Source organism: Rattus rattus, chromosome 7, assembly GCF_011064425.1.
Source record: "Rattus rattus isolate New Zealand chromosome 7, Rrattus_CSIRO_v1, whole genome shotgun sequence".
Classification (NCBI taxonomy): domain Eukaryota; kingdom Metazoa; phylum Chordata; class Mammalia; order Rodentia; family Muridae; genus Rattus; species Rattus rattus.
Genome location: NC_046160.1, coordinates 37,470,468 through 37,486,511, shown reverse-complemented (window position 1 = coordinate 37,486,511; position 16,044 = coordinate 37,470,468). Strand labels below are relative to the sequence as shown.

General features: G+C 48.1%; 1 protein-coding gene across 2 annotated transcripts in view; it reads right to left on the bottom strand.

The window, feature by feature from the left end:
* Window positions 1–3,185, bottom strand: part of Hpcal1 (hippocalcin like 1) — a 105,541-nt gene extending 102,356 nt beyond the window's left edge. For both annotated transcript variants that reach the window (XM_032907510.1, XM_032907513.1), the window contains exon 1: window positions 2,939–3,185. The gene's annotated coding sequence lies outside the window, so the exon portion shown is untranslated. The remainder of the gene's footprint in view (window positions 1–2,938) is intronic.
* Window positions 3,186–16,044: the final 12,859 nt, after the last annotated feature.

The following is a 16,044-nucleotide window of genomic DNA, read 5'->3' as shown; positions in this document are numbered from 1 at the left end:
CGAGTCGCCGAATAGTTTAACCTTCAATCTCAAATAAAAGCCGGGGCTCCCCGAGAGGGTCTGGGATTATCGCTGGGTCATAGGTAAACCCAGAGTCCCACCATTTATAAGGGACAATCCAACGTCTTAGAATGAGTTGGAGAGGGAGGCGTATGAAAGTATCCTGCTGTCTGGTCAGTGTGGAACTGTATGTGAAAGACAGTCCTTGGGATTCTGAGCTGAGCTTCAAGGCTAAGAGATGCTGGTCAACCACCTAGCGGAAGAACACAGCCCTCCATAAAAAAATGGAGCTGGCCCAGCAAGGGACCCTGAACCTATTCCTTTCCCCTGCCTGGGGATTTCTAATTCTGCATAGACAAAGTCTAAAACAATTCTCTGTCTGTCTGTCTGTCTGTCTGTCTGTCTGTCTCTCTCCTCCTCCCTCCTCCCCTCTCCCCCCTCTCCCTCCCTCCCTCCCCTTCCCCCTCTCTCCCTGTCTCTCTCCTTCTCTCTCTCCCTCCCTCCTTCCCTTCCCTTCCTTCCTCCCCTCCCCCTCTTATTCCCCTCTCAGCACACTGTGGGTTGTATTTGGCCAGAATCTGGGCAAACCCCTGTTCATCTGGGTTGTCTACCTGCTCTAGTCTTTCCACAAGCCAACAGCCTTCCAGACATCCATTCTCAAAGATGTGGCTCCTAGCCTATTATGACACATTTACAGCTATGTTCCACCTAGGGAACATCGTCAAAGTAGGGCTCAAAGGAGCAGGTAGGGCTAGACTGTGGCACGACATCCCACTACAGGGAGAGGCACAGCCCCTGGGCCTTCCCTTTGGCACATTATCCAATAAAACCTCAAGAGCGTGGTAATTACAGGCGCTTTCAAAAGTGAAACAGAAATAGATCGAAGGCCAAAATACTGGTTTGCTTGACACAAAGGGCTGGCTTTAACTAGGAAAACAAAACAAAACAAGACAGCTTTTCGGTCTGTCTTCTGAACTAAGAAAGCCAGACTGCTTTTTTAAAAATGATTATCAAATCTGATTTGGGGGAGATAAGATTCCAATCAAAAGCCCTTTTCTCTTTAGGGTATAAATCATTTGGTAAGACTGAGAACAGGTGGCTTTCTAAGTGAGTCCCTGACATCAGGATTAAAAATCAGCTTAGGACATCCCTGGATGTCCATCATCCCAAAGACCTCAGGACTCCGGAGACAAATCAAAGGACCCAAACTGAAGGTTTCTGCTCCAATGTCACAGCACCTGCTAGACTTTCCAGGTTCTTACAGAGCACAAGTAGGGAGCACGGGGAGCATGCAGGACTCTGGAACATATCCCATACAAAGGCAGGTGGCAGGCATCCCCACCACTGCTCCATTTTGAGAGCCTTGCTTAAAGGCTGCTTTTAAATTGGGAAGGATCCTGAGAACAACAAGGTAGGGAAGGGAAGTAATCAAGGGATCTGACAGGTTCCCCGGGGAACTGACAGGTTCCCCCAATGCAACCCCATGCTGCCCCTCTAGCTGGCGCAGTGCAAATACTAAAGTGAGGTAGGCTGAACTGCCAAGATCAGTACGCATTTTCAGGGCAGTGCGGTTTTACCAGGTTTCAATACCAAATATATTCGTTTGTTAAAATCAAGGAGCAGAATAGGAAAGAGGGTGCCACCCGGACCTCAGTCTCCCGCATCGGGCTGACTGCATGGGAGCCAAGGCAGGCGGGGCTTGGGGGTGGGGGTGTAGGGTGTCTAACAGGATTTAGAGTCCTGGCGAACACCCTCTTCTGGGTGGACTTGTTAGTGGTTAGAACAGAGGGTGGCTTCCTGAATGACCAGGCCGGGAGAAAAGCTCCAGGAACCCCAGACTATGAGTCTACAGAGACAGCCACTTTCTCACCGCAACTCTAATTCCAGATCGACATCCTCCAGGCACTTGTTGAACAAAAGGGCACGCGAGTCTGTAGTCGCAGCCTTCCGGAACGCTGCCCGGGCTCAGGAGCCTTCCGGGCTAGCGCCCTGCGCTGCGGGCTCCCGCACACTCGAAGGCCGCGTCACGCAGCCAGTAAGGTGCGGAGAGGAGGTATCGCACCCAGCCGCCTAAACTTTCTCAATCTCCAAGCTTTCGCTGTGAAGTTAGATCCAGGAAGGAGGCACAAACCACCGTGCAGGAGGAAATGAGAGCGTCATCCACAAAAAAGGCAAAACAGATTTCTTTTTAATGAGATGAGAATCCAATGAATAGCACCTACTGTGTGCAAGACTCTGGGTCAAGAACTGCGTGTGGTGCGTTCTCTAGCGTCAAGACAGCCCCAGAGGGGCCACCCTCATTTGATACAGACGCAAACTGCGACCCAAGAAGGTGGCCTGTCTCAGGCTCAGGTCTCAGGGCAGGTCACAGCGAGGCCAGGACTGGGTTGGTCTTTCCCTCTGCTCTAGAGGTCCAAGGGGTCCCCATCCCTCTTCGAAGCTCATAATTATCACGTGGACCTGCCTCCCGTGGGGGGTGTAAACGCCCGTTGCCCACTAGGCAGGCACTTTGCTCATCGGGTCCTAGTCCTACCCTCAGGTTCCTGAGCTACGCAGTGCACGGAGCGACACCAACCGGGGGCTCAGCTTTCCGGGGCAGACCGCCCACGCCCACCCCGCCACCCCCACTCTGCGCACGGCGGCTCCTCCTCGACCCTCGCCAGCACTAGTCCCCACAGGCAAGTGTGCCCGACACACAATTCCACAAACGTAATCTAAAAAGTGCACATCCCATCGAGCACAACGATCCCCACGAGGACACGCCATTCTAGAGCCACGCCACCGTCTGCGGTCAGCTGCAAGCCCACTACGCAGAGAAACAGGCACCATCAGTAGCCGCGCGCACACACCCGCGCACTCACACAACCGGGTCCCAGCGAGCGGGTCACACACGCTCCCTCCACGCAGCCCGGCAGTCCCGCAGCCTCCCCTTCCCTACCGGCTCCGGAACTGGACGCGATCCGCTGGCTTCTCGAGCTCAAGTTCGGCGGTGGCCGAGGCTGGGGAGATGACCAATAGAACGGGCGTCTGTGCGCCCGCAACCGCCGCGCCGACTCTGCGACCTTCGCCGCTTGGAGAGACAAAAGGATCCGCCGGCCCAGGAGAGAGCGAGGTGTAGGCGACCGCCGCTCTGCAGGTCCACCACCCGCAGCCGCCGCCAGCCCGGGAAGGAAGGGAAGAGAAGGCGGGACCGGAGGCGGAGGCCGGGGCGGGGCGCATCGCAAGGGCGGGCACTCAAGTTTCCACGGCCCCGCCTCCTGTCTCGACCACGCCCCCGGTCTTAGCCCCGCCTCAGCTACAGCCTGGTCACGCCCCCGCCCTGTGCCACACCCACTGCTGGACCATCAGTGCGCCAATTCTGGTCCACTTATCACCCTGACCACTCGCAGTTTCTCAGCGCAGCAGAGGTCCTGCAGGGTGTTAAGGCCACTGGGACTCGGGAGGCAGGGCGGCAAGGTGGAAGGTGTGGGAGAGCGGGGGCGGGGTCGAGCACTGGTCCCACCTTCCTAACCCTTGGCCTCTGGCCTGCGGGTAGGGAGAGGCTGAGAGGCGGTGCCCAAAGGGGATGGCCTTTCGCGGGCACCCACCCACCCCCGCTCCCCAGCCCCCACCCCCCGTACTTGGAAGGAAGTGCAGTTCTAATGTCCAGGGAAGTGGAAAAGAAGCTTGAGTCGCCCTAGGTACCCCAGGACCTTCTGGTATGCCTGCAAGGCTCTCCTCCCTCTCCACACCAGTCCCGTGTGTACCTATCACCCACTTTCCCCGCGCCTGGTTTAAGGGAAAGAGGTTAGCCTGGAGGCGGGAAGACCTGTGTTCCAGCTGTAGTAACTTCTGCTAACTCATCCAGCCATCTTGCCAAGAAAACCCTTAGATTCCCTCAGCCTCGGTTTTCCCACCTATAAACTGGACAACGAGGAGGTCCAGGATCCTTCTTGGGGGTCTTTGCCTCCCTGACATTCAGTGTGGTTTCCGTTTCTTGGTGAGGAGGGGGGCTTGGTTGACATCTCCCAATAATAGGGACATCTGGCCTTCTGGGTCCCAGTGGTGCTTCCTTCAGACTCCTGGTACACTCTGGCAGACCGCACCTGCCATGCCCACCCACTGCAAATATCCCAGAAGACAGGTAACCACAGAAACAGCTTGTGAGAGGAGCTGGGCGAGCTTGCTGTGCGGAGATGAAACTGTCTCTCTGGCGTCTCTAGGGAAAAACTCAAACCCCTCCTTCAAATCCTCCTCCACAAAAAACATGTGAGTGAACTACTATTCAGGAGGCTGCCAGGGGAACCAGGAGTAGAGCAGCTTGGAGGTGGAGGGCAGCCCGGGGGCCTTCTCCATTCCTCCCTGCCTCTGGTGCAGAAAGGCAAAACTGAACCCAGAGGACTCAAGGGAACGTCGGCTGTGAGAGTTACAGGGCACCTATCTGATTTAGAGGGCTAGCCTTTGGGTCTCTCTGGCCACAAAGGCTTCCTTCTCAGTAAAGACCCTATCAAAGGTCAGTCTGCCCCTTTCTGTAGCACACCACTGCACAGGTATCTAGGGTTACAGGTAGGAAGCTCCCAGAAAGGGGATGGCTAAGGCAGAAGCCTTCAGACATCCTGCCAACTAAGGCAGGTTGCTTTGTACTGTGGCCCCCTATCCATTCTCATTCAACCTGACTGAGAAACCCGCTACCTTCTATCTAGTGACCTCAGCAGAACCTCAGGTCTTTGGAGGCCACCACTGGTTCTCAGCATCCATTAAAAAACAAAACAAAACAAAACAAAAACCTAAGATAGCAGAAGTGGCACCTCAGGGAGGTCTTTTAGGAGCCCGGCCTGGAAGAAGTCTGAGTCATCTCTGCCCATACTCATGGTCCAGAATTAGTCAATTAGTCACACACACACACACACACACACACACACACACACACAAAGCAAATATAATTTTTAAATTAAATAAAAGCTTACTTATTAGTACTTTAAGAAACCTGAGGGTAGTTGGCTGTACCCACCACTGTTCTTCATAGTGAGTTCCATGTCAGCCAGACCTACTGCATAGGGAGACCCTGTCTTGCAGAGAGAGAGAGAGAGAGAGAGAGAGAGAGAGAGAGAGAGAGAGAGAGAGAGAGAGAGAGAGAAAGTTTGCCGTCTTAACTTACCTGGGGGACTTTCAAATTAACACAGTTGCTGGTCATAGTCTCTTTCTATTCAAGGCTGTGGAAGCCACTATGTCTCCACAGCCTTTTCATTTTCTATCATGTTTTATTTGCAGGGTTGGAGTAGGTGAGGCTCGAGCCTGTTGAGGTTGTCTACCCTTCCCTTGACCCCAGAAGCTGGCAGAGGCGATGACCAGAGCACTTCCTATCAGTACCAGGGGTGACACCCAAGGAGGCGCCTGAGAAGAGGGCTGTGTTCTGCCAGCTAGCAAAGTCACTAGATCCTCCCTCTCATCCTTAGATGGCTCAGGTCTAAGGATCTTCGATAACAGAGTCCATATTTTTTAACCCCGAGACACGCTGTGTACGTGACCTCTCTTGAAATACGTGTCTGGCTCGTGGCTCGTGCAGGCACTGGGATTCAGAGGCAGAACCTTGCAAGCTCCAAGAGATCAAGATAAGCTAGAGTGACCTAGAGCTGCTGGCTGCTGTGGACTGGATTGTGTATATGTCCCTGCCTCGGACATTAGAGCACTAGCCCCTAGTGTTATGAATTTGGAGACAACGATTTTAGAACCTAGACACAGAAAAGCTTGTTAGATGTAGCTCAGAGGTTCTGCTCTGTGATTGATGGGCCCAGCCACTCTGGGCCTGGGACAAGTAGCTTATCACGATAGGAGCTGAAATGCAAAAACTGCCTTATTAAGGAAAGTACCCTAATGTGACTTAAAACCTCTAATAGGTCCTACTTTTTTTTTTTTTTTTTTTTTTTGTTTTTTTTCGAGCTGGGGACCGAACCCAGGGCCTTGCGCTTCCTAGGCAAGCGCCTACCACTGAGCTAAATCCCCAACCCCAGGTCCTACATCTTAAAGCCTCTACTGTCTCACAATAACACCAATCTGGGGACCAAGCAATTACCATATAAACCTTTGGGGGGTGTCATTCTAGATCTAAATAGTCTGAAGAGATAATTAAAGCTGAATGTATCAGAAGGCTAGGCCCTGACCAACAGGGTTGGTGGTCTTTGAAAAGAGAGAAATCAACCCCTCTCTGCACAGGCACCAAGAAAATGCTTTGTGGAGATCCAGCAAGAAGACAAAAGCTAGGAAGGAAGCTTGACTCTGAACCTGCCAGGACCTTGATCTTCAGCCTCCTAACTCTGGGGCTCTGAGCAATATATACATATATACATATATACATATATACACATATACACATATACATATACACGTATACACATATACACATACACATATACACATATATACATATACATATACACATACATATACACATACATATACATGTAGTTGTTTGAGTCATCTAGGATGTGGCTTTTAAACAAATATTGCTTCTATTTTATGCGTATAGGTGTTTTATCTGAATTTATGTTTGTGCACAGTGTGTGTGTGTGTGTGTGTGTGTGTGTAGTACTCACTCACATGAGCTAGAAAAGGGCATTGGATCCCCAGGAGCTGGAGACACAGCTGGCTGTGAGCTGCCACACGGGGCCTGGGAAGTGAACCCTGATCTTCTGCAAGAGCAGCCAGTTCTGGTGACCCCTGAGCCACCATCCCTCCAACACTAGCCTGTGGTATTTTCTCTCAGCAACGTAAGCAGAAGGCATGAGACACATTCCTTGTTTTTCTCCCTAAACTCTCCTTGGTTACACGCCTAGGGTCCCAGAACCTGCCCGTGGCTTTCAGGAAGCCTCACCTCGCATCTTTTGAGGCCCTCTAACCTACTTTGAATGCTGGGGCACCAGGAACAAGGAAGTGGGTCTTTCAGGACTCCAAGAAGACAATATCTCATGAGGTGGATGAGAGATATAAAAAATACCTCTTATATCTTCTTATCCACTACCCACATTTGACTGGAACATTCTCTATAGTCTTGCCAGCTCTCTAGCTCTTAATGTCTAAGATGTCGATATTAATTATTTTAAACAGTTGCTATAGTCGCAAGGCCTACAGCATGGTAGGTGCCCAGGAAATTATAGGCACATTTCTCTCATCTTTATTGTCCTCTTCACCCTCCTTTGCCCCTTCCCTTCTCCATCAGAGCTGGCCATGCAGCACATATATCGAGAAGCACCACCTCAGTCAGAAAGCCCTGGGTGCTGGTCCCAGTTGCTCCAAGTCTGGTCAGTGTCACAGAACAGAACTCTGACCACTCTGCGTGTCTCTCAGGGTACTCTGACATCGGGTGACCAGAGGTTGGTAGGTTCAAACACACCAAGGGGTAGAAAGTGGCTTTACAAACTGTGAAGTGTCCTTGAACCACTGCAAACATTGTTCTTGGGGGACTCACTCCACAGTCACCAAGTTGGGTTACAGATCCGCGGGATTGACACAGCTGGATTGAGGGGGAGACCACAGCCTGCCGGGCTCTACACACACACGTCAGAAGCCTCAGCCTGAGGCTCTGAACAGCACACTGATGTCTTTTCCTTGTCTGTGAGGAACGGGAGGGTTCACCTAGGCTCTGTGTGATGATGGCAGATCCCTCAGGAGAAGGTAAATTCCAAGGTCAAAGACAAACAATGGCCCTGACCACTGTTCTAAACCAGTATAAACTGGGGGAAAGACTGCTTACCTTTCCAGCTTTGTTCTCTACTGGTGTCCTGAAAATGAACTCAGGACACACTTGCACAGGAATCAGGGTGGGTTTTTTTTCTTCCATTGTAAAATGTATTTTATTTTATGTGTATGGGTGTTTTGCCTGCATATATGTCTGTGTACCACATGCGTGCCAGGTGCTCCTTTGGAGGCCAGAAGAGGGTGTTAGATCCCTAGGACAGTCATAGACAATTGTGAGCCACTATGTAGGTACTGGGAATCAATTCTTGGCCTTCTACAAGAGTAACCAGTCCTCCTAACCACCAAGTTATATTTCCAGCAAGTATCTCCACTCCCTGCTTTTGTTTTTGTTTTTCTTAGAGAGTATTTTATTATGTAGTCCTGGCTGACTTGTTGCACTCTATGTGGGCCAGGCTGGCCTAGAATTCACAGAGATCTGCCTGTCTCTGCCTCTCCAGCACTGGAATTATAGGTGCACACCACCAGACTCAACTAGTGAACCAGAGGTTGAGCCAGCAAGCAGTGTGTTTCCACGGCAGGCGGGATTCCCCCACAGTTTCTACTTCAGGCTCCTGCTTGAGTTCCTGCCCTGACTTCCTTGATGATGAACTGTAACACGGAGGTCCAGCTAAATAACATCTTTCCTTCCATAAAGTGACTTTGATCAGAGTCTTTGGCCACAGACTAAGACACATGGGTCCTATAGATCTGAACTCAGGTCTTCATGCTTGTCTGGTAACTGTTCTATGCACCGAGCCATCTCCCCAGCTCCTGAGATCAATTTTAACGGTGTATTTTACTTAATCCCGTATGTATGTGAGAATCAATGTGAAAATCACGAGCAAGGTATTTTGTATTCCCTTTCCATATTAACTTTGAAATTGAGTGTATTTGCATTGACTGCAACCCCAGTGGTCAATAAATAACCATGTGTTTGTGGTTGTCCCAGTGGACAGCAAGACAGTAGAGATACAGTGCAATGAAACCCAGGCTTCAGCACCCAGCAGAATCCCAAAAGGGAATGTTAGAATGCTGACTGCTGGGCCACAGGCCCAGGGTTTTTAGTGAAGCGAATCCCAGGCACTGCATTTCTGACAAGTGTCTAGATCAGGGCTTCTCAACCTTCCTAGTGCTGTGACCCTTTAATACAGCTCCTCATATAAAAATCATAAAATTATTTCGTTGCTATTTCATAGCTGTATTTTTTTTTCTACTGCTATGAATTGTAATGTACCTATCTGATACACAGGACGTCTGATATGTGATCCCTGTTGGGGGTCGAGACCCACAGGTTGAGAACCACTGGCCTAGATGATGTGGATGCTGTAGGTCCAAAGACTTCACTTTAAGAACCGCTACTCCTGTGTTTCTCCAGAGCAATGGGTAAATGTGCTTTCCAGTTTCCATATGGGAGAGAAACGTCATCACTACAAAGCTCCAGTAATCAAGGCAGTGTGGTCCTGGCATCAAAATCACCATCTGGATGGACAGAATAAAACCGAAAGTCCAGAAATAAATCCTCACACATTGTCAAGTGACTCTTGTCAAGACTGTGAAGATAATTCAACTAGAGAAAGAATAGCATTTTCAACAAAGGCTGCTGGGACACCTGGGAGACCAGAGCTGGAAGCTTGGCATAGTGGCACACCCCTGTAATCCCAGCACTCAAGAGCAGAAGTGGGCGGGTCAGAAGTTCAAGGTCGTCCTCAGCTACACAGCAAACTTTAGGCAAGACTGGGCTACATGAGACCTGTCTCAAAAATATATCTAGCAAGCAAGCAAGCAAGCAAGCAAGCAAGCAAGCAAGCAAGCAAACAGAAAAAAAAGAGTAAATTTAGGCCCCTACCTCATATCCTATACAAAAGTAACTCAAACTGGATCAGTGACCTATAAAACTCCTAAAAATAGATATAAGGTCACGACTTTGGATTGAACAATAATCTATTATATAAATGATCAATAAGTAATGAAAAGAAACTTCAACACCATGGCACATCTGGAAAACATAAATCAGAGACTCCACCTCCAGGAGGTGGAGGTAGGAACAATCAGGAATTCTGGGTCATCCTTGGCTACATAAGGATTTTGAGGTCAGCCTGAGCTACAGAAGTCGACTTTTTCTCAAAGTAAGCAAAAGAAAGCCAAAACACAAGCAATAATGACAAAAATAGAGTTTAAATTTTTAAAACTTCAAAGACTATAAGGATGAATTTTCTGCATCTACCAGGACAGCTAGGACCATAAAGATAAGTACCTAGGCCATGTACTGTATAATCCATCTCTACATAATGCTCAAAAGAAGACAATTTACAAACTGACAGGAGATTCTTATCTGCAGGGGCCAATGGGAAAGGAGGGAGGAGAGGAAGAGCTTCGAATCAGGTCGTGATTCATACATTGTATATCCACTAAAGCCTACTGAACTGTGCGCTACACGAATGAATAAGCTGGAAACATCAGAGAGGAAGGCATTTACCTCAAATCATAAATAATAAATGTTAAGTGGGAGGTAGGCCCTGGAATACAGACATCTAAGTAGATTTCCCCCTGCCTCGCTTAGCCTGTGGGGAGCCACTGTCATAAGTATCACAGGATACAACTTGAAAAGCCTCTTATGAAACAAAAAAAGGAATTGCGCAGAAGAAAACAAAAGTGCAAATGGCTAATAAACATATTCAAGATGCTCAGTGTCGCATGGCGGTGATAGCATACGCCTTTAATCTCAGCATTCCAGAGGTAGAGGCAGGTAGATCTCTGTGAGTTTGAGGCCAGCCTGGTCTACAGAGTGAGTTCCAAGACAGCCAGAACTACACAGAGAAAAAACCTGTCTCAAAAACAAACACCCCCCAAAAAAGAAACAAAAAACAAAAAACAAACAACAATCCCCCTCCCACAAAAGTGATTCTCAGTTTCATCTGTGTCTGGAAAGGGCAAAACAAGCAATATGGTAGAACCTTCCATCCTCAGCACAGGTCTGGGTTGGGCCTGGGCAAGGGTGCACTCCATGCTGTAATAAGAATCGTGAATTCAAGAGTCACATGGCCACATCTAGGAGCGATTTAGAGGCCACTCCCTCATTTGTGCTTCTAGTTAGAGAACTCAAGGGGAAAAGATTGCAAAAGCCCCACAGCCCAGTGCCAGAATGTCACTGCACCCCTGAAGGAACTCATGTTGAAATGAAACCGGTTACATTGAAACCACAGACTTCTAGAGCCTGCAGTTCAGATCAGTAGATGAATGTGAATGCCTATGGGCGTTTCTCAAAGACAGTTGCAAGTAGGAAATATGTTGCAAGCTATCTTTGTGCATCACGATACAGAGTATCTTCACTTCGTTACAAATGAATTAAAGGTCCGGGGGCTTGTCTGAGTGAGAAATCTCCCTCACAGGCTCACCGCTTGAACACTTGATGATTAGAACACTTGATTCCCCAGTTGCTAGCAATGTTTGGGGAGGCTCTGGAGGAGGAGGAGCCTCGACGGAGGAAGTATGTCAGTAGGGGCGGATTTGAGGGTTGATACCTTCACCCTACTTCCTGTTCTTTCCCCCTTCCCCTAATTTCTGTTTGTGGATGAAAATGTGATGGGCTAACTTCCTGCTTCTACCACCATGCCTGCCTGCCCCTATCCCTGATCGGCCTTTTTGTGGGATCCTGCATGCATGTCTCACACATACATACACTGCGGCACACCTACAAACACATACAATAACAAAATAATTCGTAAACTAACATATGAATACTTTCCCATGTGCTTTCCTTTATTAAGCCTGGATTTGGGTATGCGGCCACACCCAGGTCATCTGAACGTCCAGGTTTCCGGGAGAGCAATCATCGGCGAGACATTCCTTCTCCCTAGGCAGAGAGGACACCGTTGGCATCCCTGTAAGGCCACATTCTGGGTAGTGCTGAACCTCAGACAGAGCAGGGAAAGTAAGGCAGAATCTTAGACACAGTGGTTGGAGAAATGTGTGACTCAGAAGGAAGTAAAATGTCACAGGACATTTAATTAGGACCAGGGAAGGCTCTGTGCATGATGCTTAAAATAAGAAAGGACCAAGATAAGGAGGCAGGGACAGTCACTTATGGGAGAGAAGTAAAAAATGGTAACCGGAGACAGTCAGGCCTGACGGAAGCTAGTGTACCAGACAAATGAGGAGGAAAACAAAGATCGGAATCCTTAGCGTCTCAGGTGTGGGTGATGTTGGAGGGGGGTAGGGAAGAGCACACAGGAGGCATAGAGGAGCCAAGCAGAGCTGCTCTGACTGACCGACGACCCTGTCCCCAGACCTCTGACCCACGGAGAGTCAGGCGTCTCTCCGGCAGGCTTTGGTGCACACAGCAGAGGTATGACTCACGCGTCCATGGAGGCTCAGCAGATGCTTGGTTGCCAGGGGCTGGGGTAGAGCACAGCGGGGAGTGATGGCTAATGTGTGTACGCAGCTCCCACACATCCAAGCAGTCCCTGAGGATACGCTCCAACACACACTGTGTCACAGCTGCTCTGATGAACCCCCTGGATGCCCACCATAGCCACAACACTCATTTCTCAGCTGCTCTGAGCTTTGGTGACGTATGGCACTTGGCTTTTCCCTGGGAACTGTCTTCTAGTGGAAAAGGTCCACCTGAGTCCAGGATAGCCTATCTGGAGACAGGTCCATCTGGGACCTGTAAGGTCCAGATTCCTGCCTAGAACAACAGTGAAGGTCACTCCAACATCAGAGCCTCCCCCTGTTGTAGCTGTCCTAGCCTGTGCCCCCTAACACATTGATCTCTCTAGCAAACTTTCTTGTTTGTGACTTTCATTTCAGATCTGCCCCTCAGGCAGCTAACCTAAAGCATGGGGCATGGGAGTTGGAAAATCAAAGACTCTCCAAGAAAACACGGGGATTTAAGAAAATACCACATATGCTTAAAGCTGACTTGTGTAGACAATCTATATTCAGATTGGTAACAGTCAGTCAGGTAAAAATAAAAAAGATCTGAAAAATGTTGACTTCAGCAAGGTAGCCATCTAGTTCTTCCTCAGGTAAAAGTGGGGGGGGGGGGCTGTGAAGATGATTCAGAAGTTAAAAGTACAGACAGTTCTTACAGAGGACCTGAGTTCAGCTCCCAGTACCCACACTGGGCAGTTCACAACCACTTATAACTCCAGCTCCCAGGGATCTGATCTTCTCTTCTGGACTCTGCAGGCATCTGTACTCACATGTGTATATACCTATGCATACATTTATGTATATGTATGTATATGTGTACAATGTATATGCACACATGTTGCCTATGTGTACATATGTATGTGTGTAAATGTGTGTATATACATGTGTGTACATGCATAATAAAAATAATATAAAATATTTTAAAGGTAGCTCAGGTTGAAATGAAGCTGTAAGACAGGAAGTGGGTTGATGGTTGTTATCTAGGGCTGGTGTGTTGGGAGTAGCAAATGACTGCAAAGGATGCTATGAATTTTGGGGGATGATGGAGACATTCTGTATCTTGAGACACTGGTTAAATGGGCTTGAGCATCTGTCAAACTTCATTAAACTATCCACTTAAAACCACAGGGACTTTTCAGAGTCGGGGAGATGGCTCCATGGGTGAGTTGCTTGTAGTGTGTCTTAGTCAGGGTTACCATTGCTGTGGTGAAACACCACAACCGACAGCAACTTGAGGAGGAAAGGGTTTGTTTTGACTTCACTTCCACATCACAGTCCATCAATGAGTGAAGTCAGGACAGGAACTCAACTAGGGCAGGAACCTTGAAACAGAAAGTGAAGAAGAGGAACGGAAAAGTGTTTCGTGACTTGCTCAGCCTGCTTTCTTATACCTTCCAGGACCATCAGCCTAGGGGTGGCTTGGCCCTCCCATACCAATCACCCAATCAATCAGTCAGTCAGTCAGTCAGTCCGTCAGTCAACTGAGAAAATGCACCCCAGGCTTGCCTACAGGCAGATCAGCTGTGGGCATTCTCAGTTGAAGTCCCCTCTTCCTAAATGACTCTAGCTTGTGTCAAGATGACATAAAACTAGCCAGCACACAGCACCCATGTAAAAACTTAAGTTCGATCTCTAGAACCCACATATCAGATTGCTAGGGAGGGAGATGTCTGGGGCTTGCTGGCCAGCCAGCCAGTCACGTAATTGATGAGCTCCAGGCCAGTAAGAGATCTTAAACTTTTACATGTACTTGTGCACACACACACACATGCAGAAAGACATATGCTAATGGGTGATTTTCATTTTATGTTATAATTTAAGTAAGTTGATTTTAATGAAAAAGAAAGAAGCAAACAAACAAAACAGCAGTAGCCCAAAGGTAGGAAACATAGGATTAAAATGCCACCTCTAGGTGACAAGGACCCAGTCTTTTGTGTCTTGTTTCTCTGGATGGTATATTTTGTATTTACAAAGCTATGCCATGACTCAGAGTGAGCACAAAAACTCTGGCATTATATTCTTATTGGAATAAGAAAAAGTAAAGGGGGCTGGAGAGATGGCTCAGTGGTTAAGAGCACTGACTGCTCTTCTAGAGGTCCTGAGTTCAATTCCCAGCAACCACATGGTGGCTCACAACCATCTGTAATGAGATCTGATGCCCGCTTCTAGTGTGTCTTAAGACAGCTACAGTGTACTCATATATAATAAATAAATCCATTTTTAAAAAAAAGTAAAGGGGGCTTAATCTCCCTTCTAAAGGATAGGAAGTGCAAGGCATGTAGCACAAGCAGAAGCAGGTAGATGTCTATGAGCATGGTCTACACTGCCAGTACCACGTCAGCTGGAGCACAGGGAGGAGGAGTTGGTTGGGGGACAGGGAAGGAATGGCTATGTCTTCCTATAAGGATGGAAAATGAATGAGCTTTTTTTTTTTTTTTTTGTTTTGGTTCTTTTTTTTGGAGCTGAGGACCGAACCCAGGGCCTTGCACTTCCTAGGTAAGCGCTCTACCACTGAGCTAAATCCCCAGCCCCATGAATGAGCTTTTAACTAGACTCTGCGCACGCACGCGCACACACACACACACACACACACACACACACACACACACACACACATTTGAAAGTAAAATAAGGGTAAGGAAGGGACAGGGCTGGAGAGATGGCCTGAAGGATAATAATACCTGTTGCTCTTGCAGACGACTTGGGTTTAACTTCTACCACCCACATGGTGGCTTGTAATTATTTTTAGCTCCCAGACACTCATGTGGTGCACATTCATGCATATTGAATGAATGAATGAATCAATCAATCAATCAATCAATCAATCAAACAAACAATAAGAGGATAGAGAAACAGAGTAGACCTGGGTTTAATTCCCAAACTACATGGAGACTCACAACCATCTGTAACTGCAGTCCCAGGGCACTCAACACCCTCTTCTGGCCTCTGAGGATATTGCATGCACATGGTACACAGACATATACGGGGCAAAACACCCATGCACATAAAATACAAAATAATAAAGACAATTCAAAAACAAAATATACAAAAAGTAAAATAAATATTGGTTGACTATCCGTTATTCAAAAGTGAAAAACTCCAAATGCTCCAGAATTCAAATGCTTAGCGTACCACCATGATGCTACAGTAGAAAATTCCACACCGAAGCCTGCAACAGGCAGGACAAGCTGAGCCGAAAGGCAGCCTACTAACAATACTGGGTAAAATTACCTTCAGGCTACACTTATCAGGTGTATAAAAAACAAATGAATGTCTTTGGTTTAGACTTGGTTTCTAAATCCAAGCAATATATATAGTTTTTTGTTGTTTGTTTTCAAGATAGGGTTTCTCTGTGTCGCCCTGGTAGTCTTGGAACTCACTCTGTAGACCAGGCTGGCTTTGACCTCAGAGATCTGCCTACCTCTGTGTCCCAAGAGCAAAGATTAAAGGTGTGCTCCAAATCCAGGCTATATTATTAATGGATATGCAAGATTCTCGTTTCCCCCAGATCTGAAAAATGTTCAAAATCCAGAACACTTCTGGTCCAAAACATTTTGGATCCTAATGTCCAACTTGGTTAGTGTATGTGCTTGGAAGAGAAGGCATCAGGAGACGGTCTCGTTGACAGCTATGGCAGCTCCCACCTGTAATCCTAGCCCTCAGCAGGCTGAGGAGGGAGAACAGCAAACAATTTGAGGTCGGCTAGGGCTGAGACCCTGTCTTCAAGAAGGTGGTGTGGGGTGGGAGGAAGGAAAGACGGAAGGGAAAAGAAAGAAAATGGAGCAGGGTGGGCTTTTCCAATGAGGACTAAGCCTTGGAACTAGCTGGGTCGACATTGTTGAGATAAGGTCTAGAATCTGCAAAGACCAAGTGTCTAGCCACTTTATTGTAGTAGAT